General features: G+C 38.6%; 1 long non-coding RNA gene across 1 annotated transcript; it reads right to left on the bottom strand.

The window, feature by feature from the left end:
* Positions 1-554: 554 nt before the first annotated feature.
* LOC140485475 (uncharacterized) lies at positions 555-13379 on the bottom strand. The gene is made up of 5 exons (XR_011962340.1): positions 13301-13379; positions 9096-9275; positions 8455-8539; positions 6158-6378; positions 555-632 (listed from the first exon to the last, which is right to left on the bottom strand). It is a non-coding gene; the product is annotated as an uncharacterized lncRNA (long non-coding RNA).
* Between the last annotated feature and the right edge of the window lie 1490 nt (positions 13380-14869).

The raw sequence follows: 14869 nt of genomic DNA, 5'->3' as shown, positions 1-14869 counted from the left end.
AATGTGCCATGCTGCCTTTATTGAGTAATGTGAGGGCTGGAGTGGGAGAGAGGTTCTTATATTTGCTGCACTACATACAAATCCCTATTGTATATTTGCCAAACAGCTTGAACTGTATATGTCTGACTCAGGTTAACACGATGCCAGGTCCATTTTGAGGCATCCTATTAGCCTTCATGTCCCAGTGTTTCAAGGATGCCATACCATGCTGTGGCGACTGAATGTCTGAGGAGCTGCTCTATTCCTGATATTTCCTACACTGGCTCAATGGAACCATCCCCAATGGATCCAGGCACGGAAGCTGCTTTTCTCAATCTCCAACAAACTTGGTGCAACCTCTTACAGTAAAGCTTCCAGCCATAGGTTCCCTCAGGATTTGGTGAAAATATAGGACAGCCACATCTTCCATGGAATGCCATGCAGGTGAGAGAGAGGCAGCAGCACAATACTCTGTGCAGAGGTGGAGGACAGAAGACCATGCACATCTTTCAATGCAATTTCTTCCACTGAAGCCAAGGAGGGCCAGGTATCTCCCCAGCATCAGCTTCCATGTACGCCATGTCAGGAAATCCTTTCAAGTAGTGCTCAGTCTGGTGATGCTGTTAAATCCATAGATTCTCTGGTCTGAACTCCTGGGGAATGCAAGAACACTATGTGATGGTCAATCTGAATTAATGTGAGCTGTGTCATTGCGCCAAATAAAAACAGATGGAATAGCAGCATCTACAGAGTAGCAATATCAACTGAAGGATGGAGACAGGATAACTTCCTCAACATCTTTCAATGGCATTGAGCTTCATGAAATCAGCTTTCATTGACTTGCAAGTACAGGTTAATGCTTTGTTCCTCGTATTTCATACTGATTAATAAAAGGCTAGGTTACAAATTGATGGAAGCCTTCATAACCTCTGATACTTCCTCATTCAATCCTGACATAACTTCATGCTAGTATAGGCACAATAGAAGGAATTGACACTATTCAGACAGGGTTAGAACATTATCTGGTGCTTAGGATGACTAGGATCTGTATTTCCATTCTTGTAGTTGCAGCTGGAATGATATTTGTTGACACAGTTGGCAATGAAAAGTGAACACGTATTTACAAATGTGAAGGTACTTTTACAATGCCGTTTCACCTTTTATACCCTCGGCAGGTTTTCTTTCTCCTTTCCCTCCCACTATGTCTAGGTGCAGCCCTGGGTTCCATAGCTGGGTGGAAGGGGCCTGTCCTGTTAGTCTTGGAGTTTCTGGCTGGCAGCCCTGGGGCATTTTGGTGATAGACCTCCAGGTCCTTGCCAGTAAATGGAAGTGCCAAGTTGTCTCGGTCAACCATTTGTGAAGCCATTCTTTCCACTCTGCAACTGTGAAGGTCAGATCCTGGTTGGGGGAAGGGTGGGAGTGTGGTAGTGTTTGTGGTAGTTGGGAGGGGTGGTAGTTTGGTGTTGTATATGTGAGTCTTCCACTGACTAGTACCTACTTGCATGACCCAGTCTCATCATGTGAAAGGGATATCTGGAGTAAGATCAAGGTCTCCTCATCACCCTATTGCCTTGGAGAAACAGTACTGAGGTATCTAAATGGGCAGGTAGGCAATACAGAGGTTATGCAGGGTTAGTAGTCTGGAAATGATGGTTTGGGATGATTGGAGTGAGGGAGGGACAATGCTGCATACTATTGTGTTACGACACAATGGTAAACCCTTCTACTATTTAAACCAAACACTCAGAAAAGCTCACCTTGCCTTGTGATCTGTTAAAGTATGAGTAACAGAGAACTCCCAAATTCCACTATTTAAAGAAAAAAACCAATTTATTCTTTAATTCTAAAAGTGAACTCTGTAAAGTTTAACTCTTTACAACTCTAAGCCTAACTGCTTGTTACCTGCCTCCAACTCTATAACAATATTCTGTTCCAATAACTACCCATTTTAAAATTACATAAACTAAATTTTAAAAAAGATAGCGGTAATCATCTCTGGTATCCTCCTTCCTCTGGCTGTTGATCTCCTTGGGTCATCTTTGGTCTTTTGCTGCAAACATGTTTCATATGAAAAAGGTACCTTTGGTAGAGAGTGTTTTACTGGCTGTTACTTGTCGATGGCGGTTGATAGCTCTCTGGCTAACTTTCAAAATATCTGCTTCTTTATACCCCTAACATCAGATTGTTTCATTGTTTCGAGGTTGGGAAAAACAATGCATTCAAATTTGATTAGGCTTTAGTATCCTGGGGCATAATTTAAACTGATTGGTTACATCAAATGGTTGTAAAAACAACCAAAATCCAAGTCTTTGTTTCACTGCCAAATGTTATATATTTTAAAGTTTCCAGTACACTCTGAGACTGCTAGTCAGTCACATGACGGGTGCCTGCAAGCCTGAGTCTTCCATATGCCCAGATGACCTCCTCCTGGTAATTCATGTGCAACCCATAACACTTCCTGTCTGTATGCTACTGGCAATACAATCTGATGCACTTTTGGCCCATTTCTTCATTGCACTAAACTGCCTTGGTCTCCATTTTCATCTTAGGATACTATCTTTAAGATAATAAACCCCAGGAATATTCTCAGCTCCTTGTCTGAGTATGCAGCTGAGTATGCATCAATATATAGATCTTTTATTGTCTCGTCTTTCTGTTGTAAGTCCATTAGCCTTTCAGGAGTAAATGCTTCTGCCTGACCCTCTACCTGTTCAGGTTTTTCCTGCACCATTACTTCAATCAGGGTGTTTGCTAACTGATGTCAACTCCTTAATTTTTCTCTTTAATTTTTACTTCGTGCTGTGACTTATGATAGTGGAATTCTGTTACTACACAGTCTGGGAAAATTCCAGGATATTTTTCTTTTAACTCCTCAGCTTATTGGTCTTCCTTGGGCTTCTCCACTCCAAGTGGCATTACTCCTACCTTGGATCCTGCTAAATCATTTCCAAGGACAAACTGTATTCCTGGAACTGACCCTCTGTCAATCACTCCCACTGTGACTTCCCCAGTCTTGAGCTGGCACTCCAACCTGATCATACATAGGGGAACGCTAAATTTTTATCCATCTATCCACAAATTACCACATTCTCAGGTAACAGATCAGAAAGAGCATATATTCGCTCATCCCTTACTATCAGTGACTGATTAGATCCTGTATCTCTCAAAATTATAACTTCTTGTTCTTCTCCCTCTGTTCTTTCTGAGTAAACTTTACCCCCGAGGCAAATTCTTTATAGAGATAGGGCATTAACTCCATACCCAGCCCCTGCCTAGTCTGTACATTCTCCTGCAGCTCCTTGACTTTACTTGGGGTCTCCTTTACTACCTTCACTAATGGCACTGACTTAGCTTTTTTTAACCACATCATTATCCACAATGCCTTTCTTTAACAGCCAACACTGTGACTTTACGTGTCCCACTCTATCACAGTGGAAACACCTGAGGACTTTCACCTCCTTTTCACCCTCTTGGGCATCTTTTTAAACCTTGGTAAACAATTACTAGTATTCTCTACTCTTTGTTTTGTAGTGTAGGATCTCCCCTTCTCCCAATTTCTATGCCTCACTGGATGAAATTCTTGCCGGAAGCTAAACTTTGCCTTATGCACCAATGTATATTCAACTGTCATTTCTGCTGCTCTTCTCACTTCTTGAACTTTCTGTTCATCCATATGAATTCTTATCATCACTGGAAGTGAGTTTTCAAACTCCTCCAGCAGATTAATCTCTCTTAGAGCCTCATAGATCGTATCTATCTTAAGACCCACACCCATCTATTAAAATTACTATGTTTAATTCTTTCAAATTCAACACAAGTCTGATCTGGTTCCTTCTTGATGTTTCCAAACCACTATCTATATGCTTCTGGTACCAATTCATAAGCACTCAAAATAGACCATTTGACATCTGCATAATTTCTTGACCCCCACATCTGACAGTGCTACAAATACCTCACCACCTCTGCCTACCAGTTTAGTCTGGACTAGCATTAGCCACAAGTTCTCTGACCACTCCAACTGCCTAGCCACTTTTTACAAATGTGGCAATGTTTTCACGTATTTGCATACATCACTACCTTCTCTCTGAATCTCCATCCTGTTAACTTGACTTTGTTGACTAAGTTGCAACTTCTGAAGTTCTCTCCTTTTCTCTCTCTTTCCCTGTTTCTTTCTTTTACTTCTCTCTCTCTCTCTTTGCTCAGCTAAGAACCTTCTCTCTCTTTTTCTTCTCTTTCTTTCTTCTCTCCCTTTCTTTATCCTCTAACTCCATTTTCCTCAATTGTAATTTAAGTTTTTCTACCTCGACTGCACTTGTCTGTTTCTCTAACATACCTAAATGCTTGAGTAATTCCCTTATAATTTCAGCTTTACTTCTGTCCTTGTTAGAGCCAATTCTAACCTATTTGCTAATTCTAAAAGTATGGCCTTCTGCTATCTTTCTAAACTTTCATGGCAAATTTGGAATCATTTTCAAACCCTAGAACCTCTTTAGAAATTTTAAGCGCCATTTCTCTAACTTTTAATTTATCCAACCATAAGTAACTGGACTTTAAAAAATTGTCTCACCTGAATTTTATTTAAAGATTTAGGACACTAATTGGCAAATGTTTAAATCTGCTGGGAAATTTCATCCCCCAAGTCTGTTCAAATCTGTCCAAATCTCAGACTGGATCTGTCTAAATCTGTCCAAATCATGGACCCAAGCCCCCAAATTGTTTTGACATGATGGTGAACCCTTCTGCTAATTAAACCAAACACTCAGAAAAGCTCACCTCACCTTGTAATCTGTTAAAATATGAGTGACAGAAAACTCCCAAGTTCCACTATTTAAAGAAACAAAATCAATTTATTCTTTAACTCTAAAAGTGAACATTAAACAACAACTCTTTATAAATCTAAACCTCCTTGCTGCTAACTGCTTGTTATCTGCCTCCAACTCTATAATAATATACTGTTCCAATAACCACCCGTTCTAAAATTACATCAATTTAGTTTCAAAACCAGGCAGCAGCTGTCATCTTTTCTGGGTCATCTTTGGTCTTTAGCTGCAAACATGTTTCATATGAGAAAGGTATGTTTGACAGAGAGTGCTTTTCTGGCAGTTATTCTGGCGATGGTGGTTGGTTACTCTCTGGGTAACTTTCAAAATGTCTGCTTCTTTATACCCCTAACATCAGATTGTCTCATTGATTTGAGGTTGGCAAAAACAATAAATTCAAATTTGATTGGGTTTTAGTATCCTGGGGCATATTTTAAAATGATTGGTTAAATTCAAATGGCTGTGAAAACCACAACCAAAGCTCAGGTCTTTGTTTCACTGCCAACTGTTACATATTTTCAAGTTTCCAGTACACTCTGAGACTGCTAGTCAGTCGCATGACAGGTGCCTGCAAGCTCTCAGAGCAAAACAGTTTTCACTCTCTCTTAAAGATACAGTACATGCCTTCAACTTCATAATAATTGTGAGAGTGGCAGACCGTGAGTTTTGGTGATAGATATATGTAGCAGCTGAGATAGGGTGAGAGAGATGCAGCAGAGAGAATATTTACCCTTTGTGGCGACACTATGGTTTCAAGAGAAGTGTATTTTGTTGTTTTGTTTTATTCCAAGATTGAGATATAGGTACCGAGCTATCTATTCCAATCTGATACAGTAAACAGCTTATGAGACCTTGGATGTTTTTTAAAAGTTGGACAAAAGAAGTGGAATGAAGGGTGGAGTCAAGCTCCCACAGAACCAGGGTTTTAGTTTAGCTTTCAGCAGTTGCTGGAGCCTTGAGCCTAGATGTGGAAGCTATTATTCCTCAGCTGCAGTTCTCTCTACTGCCAGAATTCCATGTGAGGCAATCTATTTTACTGAATTTGCCTTTGCCAAGGGTGTGTTTATGGGATGTTACTATATTGAAACAGATGGTATTTCATAGTTAAATAATCTATTATCCAATAAAGTTATGTTATATCAATTCTTCTTTCTTTTGTTTGTATTTTAACTGTAGAATAAGAATAAAGTATGTTTTGCTTAAAGCTGAGTAGAGTAACTATTTGAATTACATCTGAAACACAGTACCTTACACTAGTCTTTAAATAAGAAAAGATATGGTCAAGGCTATCTCCTTGATATATTTGAAGGGGGTTTTGTCTGGTCCATAAGACCTTGAGGAGCATAAAACTTCATTACCTTCTTCCTGCATTGTTGGGCATTGCTCTAAACATGGACCTCTGGGTGGCAACCCCAAAAGTGGAAGGCAGGGTTTAGTGCTGTGGTCTCCACTGATGGTTCTGGGCAAGAGGACAGGGTTCCACTTCACAACCATATCCACCAGGACCTCCAGGTCCCTGTCTGTAAACCAGAATCTTGATCTCCTTCTGTCAGTCATGTCTGGGGCAATTCTTTCCATACTGCAAAAGTGAAGGGCAGTTCATTGTCGGCAGTGATTGACCTGTGTATGTTCATTAAAAAAAAACAGTTCTGAAGAGGAATCACATCCGACTCACAATATTAATTTGTTTCCCAATGCAAATTATGCCAGACCTGCTAAGTTTCTCCACTAGTTTTTATTTCAGATTTCCAACATCCACAGTATTTTGTTATCATTTTAGTGTATGTGTTAGCAGATGTTTGACCCCATATCCTGCCTACAACTGCCTCCATTACATCACCTGCCTCCCTTCTTATCTCAACCAATCTCATCCAAGACTTTGTCAGCTTTAGACTCATTTATTCTAATGTTGCTTTTCCCAAACATTCATCCTTTAGAGTGAATATATTTCAACACATTCCACATGAAGTCTCACTCATCCATCATTCCTATCCTTGCTAAAGGCCAGTTTCCTAAAACATCAGATTAAAATGTCTGAATCTATTAGTTCATGTTCTCCTGGGGTTGCACCTCCTATCTCTAGTGCAATTCGATAACCATGGCCTGTTCCCATTCAGAAAATTTTACAATCCTCCAGCTCTAACCTTTTAGGATCAAACCAAAATCACTCCGTAATTGGAAGCCATGCATTCTGTCACATAGACATCAAGAGTTGGTTTTCCCTCCTTAATTTTGTCTGCTTTCAAAACTCATTGTCTTTCTTTATGACCCTTGTTAAAAGTCATCTTTTTGACTGTGCTATTCATCAGCCACTCTAATGCCTCCTGCTTCAGAATCTCCTTTTTATAATGTTTCTGCAGAGTATCTAAGGACAATTTTCTACATTCATGGCATTTTACCAGAATATGCAGCTATTGCTGTGCTGCCTTATATAACGTCACAGAGGATTAGTCCCACCAAAGTTTAACTCTTAAAATTATCATTTGTTGTGAAAGATATTTTTGAAAGACAACCTGAGGAGCTCTTGGGAAAAGGGATCCTAATATGTGTGCTGTAAGAAAATTGGATCAGGAGTACACAACAACATTTAGGAAACCCCCTGATTTGTTCACGAGGTCACGTTAAAGCAAGATTTGACTCCAAAGTCCTAACGGGCCTTAACCAAGAATTTCAAACAATATCTATATTTTAGAAAACTCCTGTCAGGGAAACCTCTCTGAAAGTAAGTCAACTCCAGCTTTGCATTGTGACATACAGGTATCTCATGCTTCTGCAAGATCACTCACAGGGATCCCAAAGGCATTCTGAGCAATAGATACAAAACAGCCCGTGCTTGCCAAACTCTCAGAGAGTTATTCTTTTCATTCTCCCAGTATATCTCTGAGGATTTATGATATGACTAAATTACACTACAATTTTGGCATTAATTTTAATCAGCACAACCATCTGTGTCAGGAAAGAAAAAACGAAATGGTTAATCCAGAAAGAATGGTTTATATTTTAATCAAGGTGATATATGACTTCGAAAGATAGAAGCTCAACCCACTGCAATAGCTGATGCCCAACTAGAGGAATTACTATTTCTCCAATCACTTCATAAAAGTATCTCTAATTTAGAAAATTGCTCTTAAATGGCCTCTGTTGTTGTAGAAATCGCACATTTCTCTCTCGCACCATAAGCCCTGATTTTAAAATAACATGCCCAAGGGAATGGATAAACTTGAATGGAACACCCTCTTTGCACCCCATTCCAATTTGCTCAATGTTAAGTTGTATGGAATATAAGATCAGGTGGTCTGTAAAAGCAGGTCCCTGTTGAGTCTGTCCAATTTCCACTTATGAAGATTATGTTGATATTGGGACTCGTAATGTCTTTATCTTGGCACTTTATTCTGGTGCAGAAGGCAGTGTAGTTGAAAAGTCAGTCTTGTTATAACTTAGCATTGTTGGCATTTTTGTGAATATTAGAATTCTGTGTTTTGAAATTAAGCAAGTAAAATGAATATATTTTTTAAAAAGTTCATGAATTTTAAAACAAGACCCCTGCTAAGATGGCTGGATCAGAATATTCAGCGTACATATCCCAGAGGATAAAAATCATTCTAGTTTCAGCCTTGCTAATTATGATCATTTTATTAACAATATCAAAGTCTACCTTTTCGACTCCTTCCCAAGCTCTTTTCCCATTGTTCAGTATCAGGTTCCCTTTGTGAATTGTCTTTGGATATCTTCCATGTTAACTACAATGTATAAATTTGTATTATTGTAGCTGATTGTTAGGATACAATTGAGCATGATAATCAAAAGCCTTGCTTGCAAACTATGTCAACCACTTCAATTTGTCTCTTCAGGGCATTTTGTTCAGCATTTTACTTGTTTAGAATATATTACCTTCTTAATATCATTACATTAAGACTGATGATTTTTATATATGATTAAACAAGTTAAAGAAGTTCCAAAAACTGAGTGGAGGGTCCTTCTCTCTTTATGATCCTTTCATACAAACTTAGGCATCTGTGTCATACTTACTCAGAATATAGGAAAATTATAAACACATTGAAATATTGAAGAATTCTTTCAGAATCTCCCTAAGTCTTAGAAAATATGGAGCCTTATTTCTGAACTGACATTATTGCCAGCATGTGTATTGATATAACTAAGTCAAGCTCTGAGCTGTACTTTATCAGGTACGATAGATGAAAGAGTTACCCACTCATCTCCACGCGGGGCTGGAATAGTACAGCAGCCAACAAATGATATCACTTTATTGTATATACAAAATACTTAGATACCTACAATCTCTCTCTTATTCTTCCACTCTGACTAATGAATTCATTCATCTACTTGACAGCAAGAAACCATCCCGGGTGACTCCCTCACAGAAGTCTCTTCATAGCAGTACTTTTGCATCTGACAGCCTCTTATCTAATTACTAATGTTACAAAGCTCGAAGGGAGTTAGTCCAAGAAAAATGTGCTGGAATACAAGGAAATTAGCAGTTAATGTAATTTTATTCCAAAAGCCACAAACTTGCAGAAATAAATTGTAAGATAAGTTGTAAAAAGAAAATACATTGTCAAACATGATAATTCTTCCATGAGTGAGCCAGGTACAATGTGTAAGCAGCAGTCCACTGAATTCACCACAATAAATATTTGGTTTATTTGACATTTTTGTAATTCAGCAGATTATGGGACCAATCACTGGCAGTGGGAGGCACCACGACAGATTATTCAAACATACAGAAAAATAGTTGGATATGCATACTTGCATTTTAAAAACTGACTGTCCACTTTTCTTAGAATTATATATTTTTAATCATGTTACTCTTTCAAACGTTGCTTTCACCCATTGCACTAGTTCTTGTAATTGAGCTACACCTGACATCTGTTTATTAGGGTGAAGCAGCAGATTAAAGTGTATGCACATACCACATGCAATGTCCGATAAAGGGCCAGACCATTTCTGAGTGAGATTGCACGACCATAGTTCATATTTGTCTTTAAGTAGTGGAAATGTTGAAGATGAGGCTGTATTATGGACAGTGAGGAAGGTTGTCAGAAATTGCAGCAGGACCTTGATCAGCTGGGGAAGTGGGCCGAGAAACGGCAAATAGAGTTTAATATAGATAAGTGTCAGGTCTTGCATTTTGGAAAGTTAAATCAAGGTAGGAGTTTAATATTGAATAGTAGGGCCTTAAGGAGTGTAATGGAACAGAGGAGCCTTGAAGTTCAGGTGCATGGTTCTCTGAAAGTGGAGTCACTGGTAGACAGGGCACACTGGCCTTCATCAGCCAGGGCATTGATTATAGAAGTTGGGAAGTTACATTGCAGCTGTACAGAACATTGGTGAGGCCACATTTGGAGTATTGTGTTCAGGTTTGGTCATCTTGCTACAGGAAGAATATTATTAAATTGTAAAGAGTGCAGAAGAAATTTACAAGAATGTTGCCATGACTCAATGGTCTGAGTCGTAGGGGGAGATTGGACAAGCTAAGACTGTTTTCACGAGAGTGTAGTAGACTGAGGAGGCATCTTACAGAAGTGTATACGATCATGAGATGCATGGATAGAGTGAATGCATTCAGTCTTTTTCCCAGTGTTGGGCAATCATAGATTAGACGGCATCAGTTTAAGGTTTGAGGGGAAAGAATAAAGGGGAGCCTGAGGGGCACCTTTTAACACAGAAGGTGGTATGCGTTTGGAATGAGCTGCCAGCGGAAGTGGTTGAGGTGGATACATTAATAACATTTAAAAAGCATTTGGACAAATATACAGATAGAAAAGGTTTAGAAGGATATGGACCCAAGTGCAGGGAAATGGGGTTAGCATAGGTGGACATTTTGGTCAGCATGGACCAGTTTGAGCCTAAGGACTCTCTCTGTGCTTTTGGACTCTATGACTCTATGAGTTTGAGTAAAGATTGTGATGAAACAAAACTTGCCAAGCAAGATCCAGTTTAGATTTGACAGGGCAGAAGGATTTTCACACTTTCAATTGAAAAATGATTTCCTGACATTTTTACCACCTATAACAGCAAATACTTGAACATCAAGGTAAATTTCTGCTACTTTTTCACATTCATCTAGAAGAAGAATAGAAACCCTTAGGAAAGAATATAAATGGTCATATATACAATTTCATCATGGTCTCTACCTAAGATTCACATTCTAGAATCATCAAATTCCCACAGACCATTGGACACATTGAGTCCACACCAACCTTTTAAAGAGCATCCCACACAGAGCCAAACCCCTTAACCTATCTCTGTAAATGTATTTAGCATGGCCAATCCACCTAACCTGCACATCTTTGGATGGTGGGATGAAACTGGAGCACCCTCAGGAAACTGACATACACACGGGGAGATTATGTAAACTCCACACAGACTGTTGCCCAAGGCTGGAATCGAACATGGGTCCCTGGCGCTTTGAGGCAGCAGTGGGAAGTACTGAGCCACTGTGCATCCCTCTTAGGAAATCAGCTTAGGCCCCACATTTATACATGGCTTGGAGGGGGTGGACGCTAGGAAATTGTTTCCGTTAGGCGAGGAGAGTAGGACCCGTGGACTCAGCCTTAGAATTAGAGGGGGTAAATTCAGAACAGAAATGCGGAGACATTTCTTCAGCCAGAGAGTGGTGGGCCTGTGGAATTCATTGCCACAGAGTGCAGTGGAGGCCGGGACACTAAATGTCTTCAAGGCAGAAATTGATAAATTCTTGATGTCACAAGGAATTAAGGGCTACGGGGAGAATGCGGGTAAGTGGAGTTGAAATGCCCATCAACCATGATTGAATGGCGGAGTGGACTCAATGGGCTGAATGGCCTTACTTCCACTCTTATGTCTTATGGTCTTATTTAGATGAAGAATATTCATGTTACATGCTAATTTTTAATTGCTTTTTATCAATGTTGGTCTGCTTAAGTGTTTCTTGTTTTAGTATCAGATTTCCTGTTAGCCTTTTGTGTTTTAGTTCGCAGACCGAATTTTTAAATGTCTGTTGGACAATATGGGCAGATTTGCCGATCTTGCCAATTACTTAATCCCTGAGAAGTAGTGATGTGTCTTCTTCTTGTAACCTTATGGCAATGTTACTCTCTTTGGATAGCATGATGCAAGGTGTGTGATTTATATGCATTTTACTATCATTTACTTTAGAGTTTCAATTTTTAACTGGAGCCATCTGGGTTGTGATCTGTGTCAGTATTTCTACAACCTTTTTTTTTTAAAGCTAGTATGAGATAAGGAGTCTCTGGAGTGTTAATAGGAATTTTTGCATTTTGAAATCTTTGAAGTCAACAGTGTAAACATTGAAGACAATTTATTTTCAGATAAAATAATCAAGAATTAACTATTTTTCACAGGGGAATAACCCATAGACTGGAAAGCTTTTGGTGTCAGTTTGAGAAATTCTCATTGAAGTTAGCTATAAAAATTCAGTTCTTCCTGATGAAAGGTGATAATTTAAAACTGTTAAGAACTAGGTTACCTCAGTGTAAGGATTTTAGTTTGACTGTTCCAGACCAGAAGTGTTTAGTTAGAATCCTTAAGGGATCATCTATGGCTGAGAAAGTCTAAGCTCAGTTAATGATACCCAAGGAAGATGTTACCAAAATCTCAAGATCAGGAATTAAAAGAAACATCATTAAGTCAAACCTAAGAGATGTGCTAAAGAAGAGATTTCTCTCTAGTATTTTCTATGTCATAACACAGTAATGTTGAGATCAATGGGATTGTACTTTCTGTTTTTTAAAAATATTTTGCTTTGTATATGTTATATAATTGTTTTTCATCTATTTTGTCTTTATTTCTTTTACTTAATAAACATTTATTTTGTTGTTATAACTGAATCTGCAGCATTGCATGTTTGTATTTCAATGAAAGACCAGCTTATTAAATAAAAACAAATGGGAGGCACGGTGGCACAGTGGTTAGCACTGCTGCCTCATAGTGCCAGAGAACCAGGTCAATTCCCGCCTCAGGCAACTGTCTGTGTGGAGTTTGCACATTCTTCCTGTGTCTACGTGGGTTTCCTCTGGGTGCTCCGATTTCCTCCCACAGTCCAAAAATGTGCAGGTTAGGTGAATTGGCCATGCTAAATTGCCCGTAGTGTTAGCTGAAGGGATAGATGTAGGGGAATGGGTTTGGGTGGGTTGCTCTTCAGAGGGTCGGTGTGGACTTGTTGGGCCAAAGGGCCTGTTTCCACACTGTAAGTAATCTAATCTAATCTAAAATTTGATCTGTCAAGACAAATTTCAATCTGGGATCTAACTTGTCCAGTAATAACATCAACTGGGACCCTAACATTGGACATTCTTGAACAGCAAGTCATTACAATTTCAGCGATTAACATGTTTAGTCAGATTAACAAGCGCTTGATTAGGAGAATGATTGCAGGATTATTACATTAAAACAGACTAATATAGTGAAAGCTGGCAGTGAAGATGCCATCACTAACAGAATAGTATAATTCAAAGGTAAATGAACAGTTAAACTATTACCATTGCATTACAAATCTCTGGATAGTTCCTTCACTTTCAGCAAGATTCTAGACGATGTTTGTTTTATGGAACTTCACACCTCTTTTGCTGTAGTACATGTGGAGGAGAAGAATATCCTATATGCCAAAAGTATTGACCACAAAATTAAAGACATTGGATTTATTACAGACAGACTGTGATTGAGGTATAAGCTTGTTGGCTGAGACTATTAAATGGTTCACTCAGGAAGCAAGCTGCTATTCCACCTCTCTGAGCCAAATCATCGTAATTATGTGCATGGTGTATTGTTTCAGAAAGATATGGTCTGCCGACTTAACAGAGAACAATTTTAAAATAATTTCTTTTGGAACACTCAAGATTATTTAACTCTATCTTTTACAGCAAGAAATAAGTCTATACAACAATACACAAAGGTTTGACCTTAGTTAGAAACTTCTGACTTATTAAGGACCTTCAAACTGTAGGATTTCTTAGATACATAATACTGAAAAGAAAAATTTCTCCATTGTCATATGGCCATATTTAATTGTGGGAGGTATTTTCATGACTGTTGGGTTGATCAATCCTTCAAAGCAGGTTTTTAGAGTCTATGTAAGAAACGTTTACTGACATTGCCTTGTAGTTTCCATGTTGCCCTCTCTTGCACTCTGTTATTCAATATAATCAGTAAGAGACAACATAATGAAAGTCCATTAATTCAAACTAAGCTCTGGTGGAGAAGAGGAATAGTAATTTTTTATGGGCAATTTATGTTTGGTCAAAACATTGGAGTTACTGTTCTGTTTCCTGGGTGAAAGGATTATGGTGTATTAACTGGTGCCTTCATGAATTCATTTTCATGTAGCTATATTCCAAGTTGATTTAAAGATCCAGCTTTATTACTGAGGATTGTATATTCATATATCGAGTACACTGAGTTTTCAGTTAAAAGATTTTAGAAAACCAAAGAGCATAGTACTGCAGAAGTGAAATATTGTTAAGGATTAGCATCAAGGATATTTCTGTCTGACTCTTGCTATTTCCCCCTCATCAAAACAAAATCATGAAGGCATCCTCATAATAATTCTCATTCATAGATTTAGCTGATGAGTATCTGTCTGTGAACTAAAAGGTCTGGGGACTGTTCTCCTTTGTGACTAATTCTTCCAAGTGTGACACAGATCTGGAGAATGAGGCAAACAGATTACATAATCAATAAAAAAAAACTTGTGCTTTAAAATGCAATACAAATTCTTTCACAATGTAAAATTATATTGTCATATTAAATCACATTCTTGTCATTCTGCTGTTGGTTTATATAAAGTCCAATCATAAAGAGGCAATAGCCTAGTCATATTATTGCTTGCCTATTAATGCAGAAATTCAGTTAATGTTCTGGGAACCTGGGTTCAAATCCCGCCATGGCACGTGGTGGAATTTGAATTCAATAAAAATATCTGGAATTAAGAATCTACACTTGGCCATGAAACCATTGTCAGTTGTTGAAAAACCCAACTACTTCACTAATGTCATTTAGGGAAGGAAATTTGCCATCCTCACCTGGTCTGTCCTACATGTGACTCCAGACCC

Source organism: Chiloscyllium punctatum, chromosome 14 (assembly GCF_047496795.1).
Source record: "Chiloscyllium punctatum isolate Juve2018m chromosome 14, sChiPun1.3, whole genome shotgun sequence".
Lineage (NCBI taxonomy): Eukaryota > Metazoa > Chordata > Chondrichthyes > Orectolobiformes > Hemiscylliidae > Chiloscyllium > Chiloscyllium punctatum.
This window is presented reverse-complemented; position numbering and strand designations above follow the sequence as displayed.